Here is a 14,467-nt window from a genome sequence, read left to right as displayed (position 1 = left end):
GGAGCTTTAAGTGGATTTCTGTCTAAGAGAAAATCATTGAACAACTGTCAAAAAAAGCAGCCCCACCATTTTCTAAGGCAGGAATGAGGTAAACAAACCCCAGTACACATTTTTATCGTTGGGTATATTGCCTTTCTTTGTATTTAATTTCTATTCTGTAACGATAAGAAAACCAACAATGGGAAACCATGCAAAAATAGCCCTAAATTAGACTTTCTGGAGGCCTGAAATCTCCTCCTTCACTCAATAAAAAGAGAATACTCAGGTCCATAAATACATTTTTCTTCTTTTCATTTAAGAACTTACAAGGAAAGGGGCCACAAAGGACTTGCTCTCCCTTCATACCATTTTAAAAAGGTAATTTTAATCTCCTTTGTAATTCCAATGAACTGTCCTAAGGAGAACATGATTTGTATCTTTTTAAGCAGTTGCTTTCAGCAGTTAAATTGTGTTTTTCTCCAAGGCTCATAAAATACTTCAGGGAATGCATTCAGAATAAACTTTTTTTTTATTGTTTGCCTGATTATTTGGGAATTGTGGTACCAAGAAAAAACTTATTTGCAATGGAAACATTTTGAAATTCACCATTTCCCCATCTATACAGAGGTTTCATCTTAGGAACAATGTGCTCCATTTCAGGTTTGGCTCTCCTAATGGGTTTTTTTTTCTGATTCTTTCCTGTTATTCTCTCTCTTTTTTTAAAAAAAGTTTATGTTGATGCTGCTTTTTTGAGGTTTTATATATGGGAAATAAACAATTATTAATCAGTAGAATGAGTTGCCTTCAGAAGTTGTGGGTGCTCCATCACTGGAGGCTTTTAAGAAGAGCTTGGACAACGATTTACCAGAAATTGTATAGGGTCTCCTGCTTGAGCAGGAGGTTGGATTAGAAGATCTTCAAGATCCCTCCCAACTCTGGTATTCTATTAAATGTTGCTTTTGCATTTTATTGTTATGTCACTTAGAGGGCATGCTCTATCTTGAATACTCATCTGGAAAATAAACAGTTAATATCAAAAACATACAGATTATACACTCAATGGTGATTAAAAATTTGGGGTGGCTATGCCGAGAATTCTAGCCTTTAAGCCCCAAATATATCAGGATGTTCTGAGTAAACAACATACAGTTCTGTTGTTCTGACTGCCGCATATAAATGCGCTGTGAAGAAGCTTCATGGAATTCAATCATATTTTGAGTCAACGGTTTGTAGGTCTTTTCTTTAAATGGATTGTTAGTAAAGTAGCAAAACTGTGTAGAAGCTAGGAAAGGGTGAGAACTTCATTCCATTTTGCTTCCTATTTCCTGGATAAATATATGGGCCAGATGGTGCACCTCTTATTTTTCTAACACAGTTCTCAATAGTTCTCAATTCAGAAGAGTACCTGAAAGAGAAATATTTATACAAAGCCATTGAATTCTACTCTGCAAATCTTCAAAATTTCCTTCAGCCCAATTTAGTTTCTAGACCCATCTTTTAAGTGCTTGGGACTTTACCATTTGATTTTAATATGTTTGCTTCTACATTATTTTAATATTTGGAAATGTAGAAATCAAATTCACAATGAAAGAAATAAATCCTTTGAAAATATACTTTTAAGAAAAGAACAGGCTGAACTGGAAGGTGAAGTTAAATGTGCCATCTGTTTGATATCCTTGCATTGTCCCAAAATAACCAAGTCTAACCCGCTATGAATTCTGTTTATTTCTTTTATTTATTTATTAAATTTATTTGCCACCCTACTCCTATCAAAACAACTCTGGATTGTTTATCTTTATCAGCTGCCAATTTACCTTTGACCACTAATTGATTTGATTCTTGTTTATAGGTAGCAGTAATCAACTCTTCTGTGCTTTGAATTCAGTGAAACTCCTGGTTATTTGCACCTGACAATCCTTTTATTATCTGTTTTCCCCCTCTTCAATTTATATTTGTTACTTTAAAAAACAAACCATTTGTGGAAGCAATCAATAACTAATAAAGAGTAAAAAAAGAAAAAAGTAACCCAACTTGGTAAATTTGTTGTTGCTGTGATTTTCACGATGAAAGTGAAATAATAATAATAATTTAGATAATTTAATGAAATAACGAGAATGGAAATGCAAAGGGAGATTGCAGAGGGAGATTTGCTATCTTATGGGAGAAATGTCAGTGTCACCTAGATGCTAATTCAGGGATCTGCTAATACTAGATGCTAATATAGTCCTCGAGTTAAAACCACTCATTTAATGACTACTCAAAGTCATAGCAGCATTTAAAAAAAGTAACTTAAAGGTCCTTGTGCTTATAACTATCATAGTATCCCCACAATCAGTTGATCTGAAATGGTATAGAGCAGAGGTCACCAAACTTTTGGATCTCAGGGACCACCAAACTCATACTTTTAAATCCCGAGGACCACTAATACAATTTTTTTAAAAGCTAATATATTTAATATATTTTTAATGTTAAATATAATTTTACATATATACTGTGTGTGTGTATATATATATATATATATATATATATATATATATGTTATGTCCCACCTTTTAAAGTAAACAGATAAGGCTGAAAGCAACAGTCCTTGTAAAGAAAGGCAGCAAACAGGAATTTTCACAGATAGCTCCAATAAGTAAAAGTTCCAACGAACTAAATCCAAGACTCAACAAGATTCTTCAGATCAAAATCCTTCACAAAATAATTCCAATAAGTAGAAGTTCCAACGAATTAAATCCAAATCCCAACAAGATATTTCAGATCAAAATCCTCCAAACTGTGCTCTTCAGTTCTCTCTTGCAAATAGACACTTTGTTCCGGACAAAGTGCAAAGTCATATCTCTCCCTTTATAGAGTAACTAATTAGTCTAATTGCTGGTCTGCTCTCCTACTGTATCCTCGTTGGTTCCTCCTTGTCAGGAGACGTCTTGTCCTGACATCTACCCAGCAATCATCCAAATTATCATCTTCTTCACCTGAAGATAACATTTGTTCCTCATTATCACCCGTTCCCGGCTGACCACCTAATTGAAGGGTGGAGGAGTTTGAAGGTTCAAGCCGACCTTGCAAATCAAATGCATTCATCTCCTCCTCATCGTTAGAACTTGCTGATTCATATAAGTCCTCCTCGCTGGAGCTGTCATTCAAAAACCTGTAGCAGATGCCGGAATCACAACACTATCCCTCACCGCAGGGCCCTTCCCCGGTCTGGCGATCCGGATGCGGTTTCGAAGGGAAGCGTGCATGAAAGTCTCGAAGCAGATCCGAAGCATGAAGTGTAGACGCATCCGTCCAGGAACAAACCTCCGAGTCATCTACCCTCCTCCTGACCAAATACTGGAAGCGACCTTTGAGCCAACGGGAATCAAGGACGTCGACCACCGTATCGTCAACAGCAGGCTCCTCAGAAGGCAATGATAACGGACCCGGTTCAGCAGAATCACGTAATCGACAAACAGAAGAATCAGGAATCAAAAGAGATCGATGAAAGACGGGTGAATACGCATGGATCGTGGCAAAGTGAGGCGGTATGCCACGGGATTAATAACTGCCTCAATCGGGAATGGACCAATAAACCGATGATCAAGTTTTCTAATAGGGCGATCGACCTTCAGATGTTTTGTAGATAGCCACACTTTATCACCCACAACTAACGGAGGTGTATCTCGACGGGACCGATCTGCAAACCGCTTATAATCTTCTTTTGCCTTGTTCAATTGTTGTATCAGTAGACGTCGAACTGCGTGTAGTTCTTCCAAAAACTCTCGGGTCTCAGGAACCGGGGAATCCATCATAGTTAATGGGAAGAAACGCGGATGATAACCCATATTTGCAAAAATGGCGTGACACGGGTGGAGGTATGCTGCGAGTTGTTAAACGCGAATTCTGCTAACGGGAGGTATTTCACCCAATCGTTTTGTCGCAAATTAACAAAACATCTCAAATATTGAGTAAGAATCCCAATCACCTTCTCCGTCCCGCCATCAGTTTCCGGATGGTGCGCTGACGCTAAACATACTTTCACTTGCAAAGCTGCCATTAACTGTTTCCAAAATTCTGCCGTAAACTGGACCCCACGATCAGAAACCACTCTATCAGGCAGTCCATGTAGACGGAAGATATGTTGCAAAAATAACTGAGCCGTAGTGCGGGACGATGGTAATTTCCGACAGGGAATGAAATGGGCCATTTTAGTCAACATATCCACTACCACAAGCACTGTTGTGAACCCGATGAAGACGGTAAATGTGTCAGAAAGTCCATAGAGATCGCTCCCCATGGTCTACTCGGAGTCGGCAAGGGTTGCAAAAGTCCAGGAGGTGCACCGGATGCTGCTTTCGCTTGCCTACATTGAACGCAAGAAGCGGCGTAAGAAGACACATCATGACGAACTCGAGGCCACCAAAAAGTCCGAGTGACCAAATGCAAGGTCTTGTGTAATCCAAAATGACCAGCGGCTGGGTTATCATGACATTGTGTCATGATGAGAGCCCTCAACGGTCTGGTAGGCACATATAATAAACCCCGATATCGAAGCAGATCGTCTTCAAAAGACCATGGAGAAGTTGGGCCAATGTCCTCCCGTCTCTGCTGCGTCCACACATCCAAACGTTGCGCCTCTCGTAGTTGGGCCCGTAAATCTACCGGTTCCTGCAGTACGGCTAGAGATTCCGGTGGTAACACTGTCCGTAAAGGAAGAGGATCTTCGGCATAAGTATACTCCGGTTTCGAGATAATGCATCCGCCCTCCGGTTCTGACCACTTGGAACGTAAGTAACCGAGAAATTAAATCTGGCAAAAATAACGACCAAATCGAATCTGCCTTTGATTCAATTTCCTAGCCGTGGTCAAATGTTCCAGGTTCCTATGATCTGTCCGAACCTCCACCTTGTGTCGAGCTCCCTCCAAATGATGTCTCCAAGTCTCAAAAGCAACCTTAATAGCTAACAACTCTTTTTCCCAAATGGTATAGTTGCGTTCCGAAGCTGTAAGCTTCCTAGAATAATAAGCGCAAGGAAACAAAAGAGCGCCATCCTCCGAAGCTTGTAACAGCACTGCTCCGATAGCGACATTAGAAGCATCTGTCTCGACCACAAATGGGCGATCCGGATCAGGATGCTTCAATATGGGTTCAGTTATAAATGCTTTTTTTCAAAGTGTCAAAAGCCTGTTGTTGTGGAGGCCCCCACACAAATGGAACCTTCTTACAAAGAAGCTGGGTTATGGGATCCATTATCTTCGCAAAACCTGGAATGAAAGTCCGATAATAGTTGGCAAATCCTAAAAGTCGTTGCACATCTTTAACCCGACGAGGAGCTTCCCAACTACACAACGCCTCAACCTTTTTGGGGTCCATAGCAATGCCCACAGGAGAAATAATGTGTCCCAAGAATTCGATAGACGACTGAAAAAGAAACATTTTTCTAATTTAGCATAAAGTTTATGTTCCCGAAGACGCTGAAGCACTTGACGCACCTGCTGAAGATGTTGCTCTTTAGATTTTGAATAAATCAAAATGTCATCCAAATATATGACAACAAACTTATCCAACATGTCTCGAAAGATATCGTTCATTAAATGTTGAAATACAGCAGGAGCGTTGGTCAAACCAAATGGCATAACGGTGTACTCGAAATGACCATAACGGGTGCCAAAAGCCGTCTTCCACTGCGTCTCCCTTACGCATCCGAACCAAATTGTAAGCTCCACGTAAGTCAAGTTTCGTGAAAATTGTAGCTTCCCGTAACCGCTCCAACAATTCGGAGACGAGCGGTAAAGGATAGCTATTTCTCACAGTGATAGCATTTAAGCGTCTATAGTCACAACAAAGACGAAGTTCTCCCGACTTCTTCTTGACAAAGAGAACGGGTGCTGAAAGAGGGGATGACGAAGGTCGAATAAATCCCCGAGCTAGATTTTTATTCAAAAATTCTCGAAGTGCAACTAGTTCAGGCTCAGACAAAGAATACAACCTCCCTTTGGTAATGGAGCGTCCGGTATCAAATCCACGGGACAGTCGTAAACACGATGTGGTGGTAATTGATCTGCCTCCTGTTCACTGAAAACATCGGGGAAATCTGACAGCTCTGAAGGAATCGAGGCAGCAGAAGCAACAATATGTTGGCCTGCGCAGACATGTCTCAGGTGGTCCACACATTGCAGGCTTGGAAAAGAAACAGCGTTCTGCGCCCAAGCCACCAACGGATCGTGTAGACGCAGCCAGGATACTCCGAGCACCAAAGGAAGATGGAGGTTCGAAGTGATATAAAAACTTATCGCCTCCTCGTGATCCCCAATACGCATACGCAGTGGTTTGGGTGGCAGCGAATAGGTCCCGACTTGAGTTCGCGCCCATCTACGGTTTACACCTGCATGGGGGGATTCACAGGCACTAAAGGAACTTTGAAATGTTTTACGAAATCATAATCCATAAAGCTAGTCGTAGCCCCTGAATCCACCAGTGCCACGGCAGGGATTCCCTCCTTCCGAGATTGCAAGAATATGCGAGTGTCCAAAAGTAAATGTCGAGGAGGGCCAGAATTAACTTCAGCAATTTGAGATGAAAGTGAATACTGTGCCCGACCTAGGGTTTCCCTGAGGTCGGGCCTACCCGCTTCCCGACGGACCAGCAATGGGTTTTGATACAGGTCCACGAGTCCCCTTCCGAGTGCAGGAATTTGCAAAAATGTCCCGAACCCCGCAATAAAGGCACAAACCTTCCTGAAATCTTCTCGATCGCTCCTGAACTGTTAAACGAGGCGGAGTGCGCCTATCTCCATCGGCTCCTCTGCTGGAATTCTGGATTGGAAAACCCTCATAGACGGGGTGCGTGAACGAGGAAACACAGGTGGCTCTGCAACGGTCCGTTTACACCCACGATGTTGTAGGCGAGCTTCAATACGTAAGCATTGAGTAATCAATGTGTCCAAAGTTGAAGCACGCTCTGCATGAATTAGTTCATCCTTGATAATGTCGGACAAACCCTCTTGGAATGCTGCCATGTGAGCTGGTTCATTCCAGGTGGAGTCCATACACAACAAGCGAAATTCTGCAACGTATTCTTGCAATGAGTGTTTACCTTGAATAATATCCCTCAATTTTCTGTCCACAGTTTGAGATTTAATTGGATTCTCAAACATAACGTTCATCTGTTGAATAAACCCTGGAAATCGTCCAGTAATGGACTATCTTGTACTAATAAGGGAGTAGCCCATTTGGCAGCCTGCCCGGTTAACAAACTAATAATAAAGCCAATTTTAACTCGATCGGTTGGAAAATCCTCCGGCCTCACAGAAAAATACAATTGGCACTGACCCAAAAATGTTGAAAACATGTCCGTTTGCCCAGAAAATTTATCTGGCATAGCTATCGGAATTTTTCTCACAGGGGGTGCAGGGGGAACTCCAGCTGCAGCTGAAACAGTTTGAGAATTGGCAACAACGATAATAATTGTGTTACCTGATTTTGAAGGGATACGTTGCTCTGGAGTAATTGATTTATTTGCATCTGTTGCTGCTCCACCAATTGTTGCATTTGAGTTGAATCCATCGTTGCAAAGATGGTCTGTTAGGTCCGGAACAAAAATGTTATGTCCCACCTTCTAAAATAAACAGTTAAGGCTGAAAGCAGCAGTCCTTGTAAAGAAAGGCAGCAAACAGGAAAATGTTATGTCCCACCTTTTAAAGTAAACAGATAAGGCTGAAAGCAACAGTCCTTGTAAAGAAAGGCAGCAAACAGGAATTTTCACAGATAGCTCCAATAAGTAAAAGTTCCAACGAACTAAATCCAAGACTCAACAAGATTCTTCAGATCAAAATCCTTCACAAAATAATTCCAATAAGTAGAAGTTCCAACGAATTAAATCCAAATCCCAACAAGATATTTCAGATCAAAATCCTCCAAACTGTGCTCTTCAGTTCTCTCTTGCAAATAGACACTTTGTTCCGGACAAAGTGCAAAGTCATATCTCTCCCTTTATAGAGTAACTAATTAGTCTAATTGCTGGTCTGCTCTCCTACTGTATCCTCGTTGGTTCCTCCTTGTCAGGAGACGTCTTGTCCTGACATCTACCCAGCAATCATCCAAATTATCATCTTCTTCACCTGAAGATAACATTTGTTCCTCATTATCACCCGTTCCCGGCTGACCACCTAATTGAAGGGTGGAGGAGTTTGAAGGTTCAAGCCGACCTTGCAAATCAAATGCATTCATCTCCTCCTCATCGTTAGAACTTGCTGATTCATATAAGTCCTCCTCGCTGGAGCTGTCATTCAAAAAACCTGTAGCAGATGCGGAATCACAACATATATATATATATATATATATGGTGTTCGCTTGTTCGGTATTTTCCCACGTCATTGTAGTTCTTTTAAAGTTGTAGCAACGTTTCAGCAGAATCTCATCTGCCATCATCAGGCTTCTGTATTGTGTCCGTCTGTGGGTCAGACTTTTACAGTGGTTTCAGATTTAAATTTGGGGCAGCCTATTGCTGTGCCAGAATGGTTTTTCTTCATCCTGATTGGTTGGGAGTCTTGGTCTGTGTTTATTGGTCTCGGAGTTTGCTGTGTTCTGCTTGATGGGTGTTTCTGATATCTTCTGTCTGTTTTTTGGCTCTTTTTGTATCTTGATTGGCTGGCAGCATTGTGTTATTTTAATGGAGGTCTTTAGTGCAGCTTGGCTTCGGGTAAATGGACGGCTATCATTAGTTAGGAAGCTGGGTTTCATCTGGGTGCCTGGTTGGGGTGTGTTTGAGCTGGAGGTATCAGGGGGGATCTGTTTGTGCCAGCAATAGGCTGCCCCAAATTTAAATCTGAAACCACTGTAAAAGTCTGACCCACAGACGGACACAATACAGAAGCCTGATGATGGCAGATGAGATTCTGCTGAAACGTTGCTACAACTTTAAAAGAACTACAATGACGTGGGAAAATACCCGAACCAAGCCGAACACCATACATGTAAGTACCCGCGAAAACTTAAGAAAACATATATATATATATATATATGTTTTCTGAGGTTCTCAGCGAGTATTTATATGTGGATCTTTGGTTATTCGGGTTCTCTCCCAGCGTGAGATTCAAAGTATCTAGGCAACGTTTCGGCGAGCCCCACTCGCCATCTTCAGAGCTGGTGCTTTCGGCTTAGTGCCAGTGCAAGCAGTGTGTGACCGGAGCTGCCATCTCTCTCTATATACAAGTGGTGGGGGATGGTGTGCTGGGCTGGTTGGCTGTGCTGCAGCCTCTTGATTGGTTGATGGAGTTGATGTTGGTATAATGGGCTGTGTAATGGCCTTTTGTTGTGGAGATATCCTGGATCTTGTGCTGTCATCTCCTGGGTCGTTAGCCTCTTGTGTTTAACGGCTTGGGTAATGGGTTGTGTGATGGGCTGTGAGTTCTTTTTTGTTGTGGTATCCTGGGTCTTGCGTTGTAATCTCCTGGAGTCGTTTGTGTTTTGATCTCTTTTCCATTAGCCTCCTGTGTAGTAACAGCTTGGGTAATGGGTTGTGTGTTGTGACCTTGTGAGATTTATTGCTGTGGTATCCTTGGTCTTGTGCTGTGATATCCTGGGTCATTTGCTGTGTTGTGACTTCTTGAGTTCTTGAGGTGTAATTTCTTGAGTTTTCTGATGTGATGTCCTGAGCAGGTGGCTGTGATGTAGCATTTTGGGTTTTTAATATGGCTTTGAGTTTGGGGTCTGGGTCTGTGTTCGTTTGGCTTCGAGTTCGTGGTGCGTGCCACATCTTCATGGTGGGGTCAGTTCGCTTCATGTATGGTTCAGAGGAGTTTGAAGTGGGTAGTGATGCAGCTGCAGTGCGGCTTCTGGTCTGTGGTCGTGTCTCATCTTCTGTGTGGGTGTGAGTCTGTTTTTACGTGGAAGTGTGGTGGTGGCATCTTGTGTGGCCCTCATGGGTGTGGGTCTGGTGTCATTTATCATGTTGGGTACTCGTCTGTTCATGAGGTTCACTCGTCTGTTCATGACATGAGATTGACCTTAAAAATACCAGAACTATCGCCAAAACTGAACACCACAGCAGCAGAATAATCAGAGAAGCCATAGAGATAGAAAACGCCCACACAGCATGAATAAAAGAGATGACACCTCCCGCTTACCAGCCATTTGGAAACCCGCCTCATGAACAGACGAGTACCCAACATGATAAATGACACCAGACCCACACCCATGAGGGCCACACAAGATGCCACCACCACACTTCCACGTAAAAACAGACTCACACCCACACAGAAGATGAGACACGACCACAGACCAGAAGCCGCACTGCAGCTGCATCACTACCCACTTCAAACTCCTCTGAACCATACATGAAGCGACTGACCCCCACCATGAAGATGTGGCACGACCACGAACTCGAAGCCAAACGAACACAGACCCAGACCCCAAACTCAAAGCCATATTAAAACCCAAAATGCTACATCACAGCCACCTGCTCAGGACATCACATCAGAAAACTCAAGAAATTACACCTCAAGAACTCAAGAAGTCACAACACAGCAAATGACCCAGGATATCACAGCACAAGACCAAGGATACCACAGCAATAAATCTCACAAGGTCATCACACAACCCATTACCCAAGCTGTTACTACACAGGAGGCTAATGGAAAAGAGATCAAAACACAAACGACCCAGGAGATTACAACGCAAGACCCAGGATACCACAACAAAAGAACTCACAAGCCCATCACACAACCCATTACCCAAGCCGTTAAAACACAAGAGGCTAACGACCCAGGAGATGACAGCACAAGATCCAGGATATCTCCACAACAAAAGGCCATTACACAGCCCATTATACCAACATCAACTCCATCAACCAATCAAGAGGCTGCAGCACAGCCAACCAGCCCAGCACACCATCCCCACCACTTGTATATAGAGAGAGATGGCAGCTCCGGTCACACACTGCTTGCACTGGCACTAAGCAAAGCACCAGCCTGAAGATGGCGAGTGGGACTCGCCGAAACGTTGCCTAGATACTTTGAATCTTACGCGGAGAGAACCGAATAACCAAAGATCCACATATATATATATATATATATATATATATATATATATATATATATATATATATATATATATACATACATACATACATACATACATACATACATACATACATACATACATACATACATATATATATATATATATATATATATATATATATATATATATATATATATACAGTCTGTATGTATGTATGTATGTATGTATGGTATTCAGCTTTGTTTGGGTATTTTCCCACGTCATTATAGTTGTGCTTTTAAAGTTGTAGCAACGTTTCGGCAGAATCCCTGGTGGAATCATCTCTTCTATTCATGCTTTCAGGTCTTTTTTCAATCTCTATGGCTTCTCTGATAATTCTGTGGCTGTGGTTTTCTATAGTGGCTAGGGTTTTGGTGCCATTGAAGTTGATGCTATGACCTGTGGCTTTCATGTGTTGGACTAGTGAGGAAGTGTGTTCCAGCTTTTTTACTGCATTTTTGCAGTAAAAGACCTGAAAAAAGACCTGAAAGCATGAATAGAAGAGATGATTCCACCAGACTGTCAATTATTTGGAAGCCTGCACTCACAAACAAAAAAATCTCCACACCACAAGCCAGGCAAACACCTGGGCACAAACAGATCCCCCCTGATACCTCCAGCTCAAACACACCCCAACCAGGCACCCAGATGAAACCTAGCTTCCTAACAAATGATAGCCATCCATTTACTCAGAGCCAAGCTGCACTAAAAGCCTCCAATACAGGAACACAATGTTGCCAGCCAACCAAGACAAAAAAAGCCACAAAACAGAGAGAAGATATTAGAGACACCAATCAAGCAGAACACAGCAAACTCCAAGACCAATAAACACAGACCAAGACTCCCAACCAATCAGGATGAAGAAAAAACCATTCTGGCACAGCAGTAGGCTAGCCCCAAATTTAAAACTGAAACAACTGTAAAAGTCTGACTCACAGACAAACACAATACAGAAGCCTGATGATGGCAGATGAGATTCTGCCGAAACGTTGCTACAACTTTAAAAGCACAACTATAATGACGTGGGAAAATACCCGAACAAAGCTGAATACCATACATGTAAGTACCTGCGAAAACTTAAGAATATATATATATAATATATATATATATATATATATATATATATATATATATATATATATATATATATATATATATATATATATATACACACACACATACATGTACCTATACACACACACACACACACATATATATATATATATATATATATATATATATATATATATATATATATATATATATATATATATATATATATATATATATATATATATATATATATATATATATATATATATATATATATATATATATATATATATATATATATATATATACATATATATGCATATACACACACATATACATACATGATACACACACACACACACACACACACAGAGAGAGACACACACATTTAATTATAACAAAAATGTAAATGCTTAATTATAACAAAATAAAACGTTCTGGGCTGGAAGCCTCCCCCCACCTGGCATCTTCCAAAGAGACAGAAGAGTGGGCGGTGTGTGTGTGTGTGTGTGTGTGTGTGTGTGTGTGTGTGTGTGTGTGAGCTGAGGGGCCTCGGGGCAACTGCCACTGGGAGAAGCAGAGGCAGAAAGGAGGCTTTGCTCTCCTTGGGGGCAGCACCCCTTGGCTGCCACTCCAGAGGCTTCTCAGCAGACATCTGCCTGCAGAAGGACTGCCGCTCTTGGTGATTAATTGGGGGAGGGGGAGCTCCTTTCAGATCCTGGGTGGAGGATTGAGAGGCTCAGTTCTGCAGCCGAGGAAAAGCTGGGGGGGGGGGCCTCTTCCAGCGTCACCTGGAGACAGGCAAGGAAAGGTGTCCCTGGGGGCACTTTGCTGCCAAACCCAGCCACAGCCAGTGATTATTTGGGAGTGGGAGGGAGAGAGAAAGCATCTCTCGCATTACCAGGGGAAGAAAGGAGACAAAACAAAGCTCACTCTTTCACTGGGACCCACAAAACGCCAATCTACTGTGTTCCAGGAGTTCTTCAAAATCATCAAACACTCCCACTTGCAGTTCCTGTGTCTCCCAACTCAGGTCCCTGAGATGCACGCTCCCACACACGGTGGCGGCGGCAACAACAGTCCCCTCCCGCAGCGCCCGCTGTCAGCTCTCCCCATTAGTTTTCTAGCTTTGAATTGCTCCCAGCTCTCTCTCTTTCCTCCCCCCCACCCACGTGCAGGCAGGAAAGGAAAGGGAGATGGAGCCATGCACAGGTCTCCCCTTTTCCAACCCTTGCTGCCTCTCCCAACATCGAAGCCTCGGAAACGCAGGCAAAGTGGTAGTGCCCTGAGTTGCTTGCTTCTCCACTACTGCCTCCTCCTCCTCCTCCTCCAGCACCGCTTCCTTCTCTGGGTAGGGCGATTCTTAACTAACCGAGCATGCTAAGGCAACTCAAAACACTACCGCTGTGGTGGCTTTGCCTGCGTTTCTGAGGCTTCGATGTTGGGAGAGGCAGCAAGGGTTGGAAAAGGGGAGAGCTGTGCACTGCTCCATCTCCCTTTCCTTTCCTGCCTGCACATGGGTGGTGGGGGGAGGAAAAAGAGAGAGCCGGGAGCAATTCAAAGCTAGAGAACTAATGGGGAAGAGCTGACAGTGGGCACTGGGGGAGGGGACTGATGTTGCTGCTGCCGCTGGGTGTAGGAACTGGTTGGCGTGTGCATCTCAGGGGCTTGACTCCAGGGTCCCTCGGAGAGCCGGGAAGTGCAAGAATTGCGTGGCCCAGATTAATTGCTTTTGGGGACCATTTCTTCTGAGGCCCACCAAAATTTTTCCATGGCCCACCAGTGGGCTGCAGCCCACCAGTTGGCGACCGCTGGTATAGAGTTTCCTACTCGAGCAGGCATTTGGACTAGAACTAGACCTCCAAGGTCCCTTCCAATTCTGTTACTCTTGAGTGCTTGGCAACCAGCATGTATTTACAATGGGTGCTGTGTCCCAGGGTCATGTGATCACCATTTGGGACCTTCCCAGCCTGCTTTCAACAAGCAAAGTCAATGGGGGAAGCCAGATTCACTTAATATCTGCAGTGGGTTGTTTAACAAGGGTCACAAAAAGTTCATAAATTTGGGTGTGACTCATTTAACAACCACTTTGTTTAGCAATGGAAAGTCTGTCCCCAATTGTGGTTGTAAGTTGAGGACTACCTGAAAATATATTTTGGCAGAACACCCCCCCACACACACACTCCCAGGCACACACTTATCATGGTGGGATTCAAATTTTTTTACTACTGGTTCTGTGGGCGTGGCTTGGTGGGCGTGGTGTGGCTTGGTGGGCATGGCAGGGGAAGGAAAATCCCTATTCCCTCCCCACTCCTGGGGGAAGGTTATTGCAAAATCCCATTCCCTCCCCACCACACTCACCTGCCTTCCAGCTTCGTTCTCCTGTGCAGGG

General features: G+C 43.0%; 1 protein-coding gene across 1 annotated transcript in view; it reads right to left on the bottom strand.

Annotated features, from left to right (window-relative positions):
• LOC113430092 (protein eyes shut homolog) overlaps positions 1-14,467 on the bottom strand; it is a 241,382-nt gene that overhangs the window by 73,454 nt on the left and 153,461 nt on the right. The window lies entirely within an intron of this gene.

This window comes from Notechis scutatus, chromosome 1, assembly GCF_049901735.1.
Source record: "Notechis scutatus isolate UNSWTSFEM ecotype Mainland chromosome 1, rNotScu1.2, whole genome shotgun sequence".
Taxonomy (NCBI): domain Eukaryota; kingdom Metazoa; phylum Chordata; class Lepidosauria; order Squamata; family Elapidae; genus Notechis; species Notechis scutatus.
This window is presented reverse-complemented; position numbering and strand designations above follow the sequence as displayed.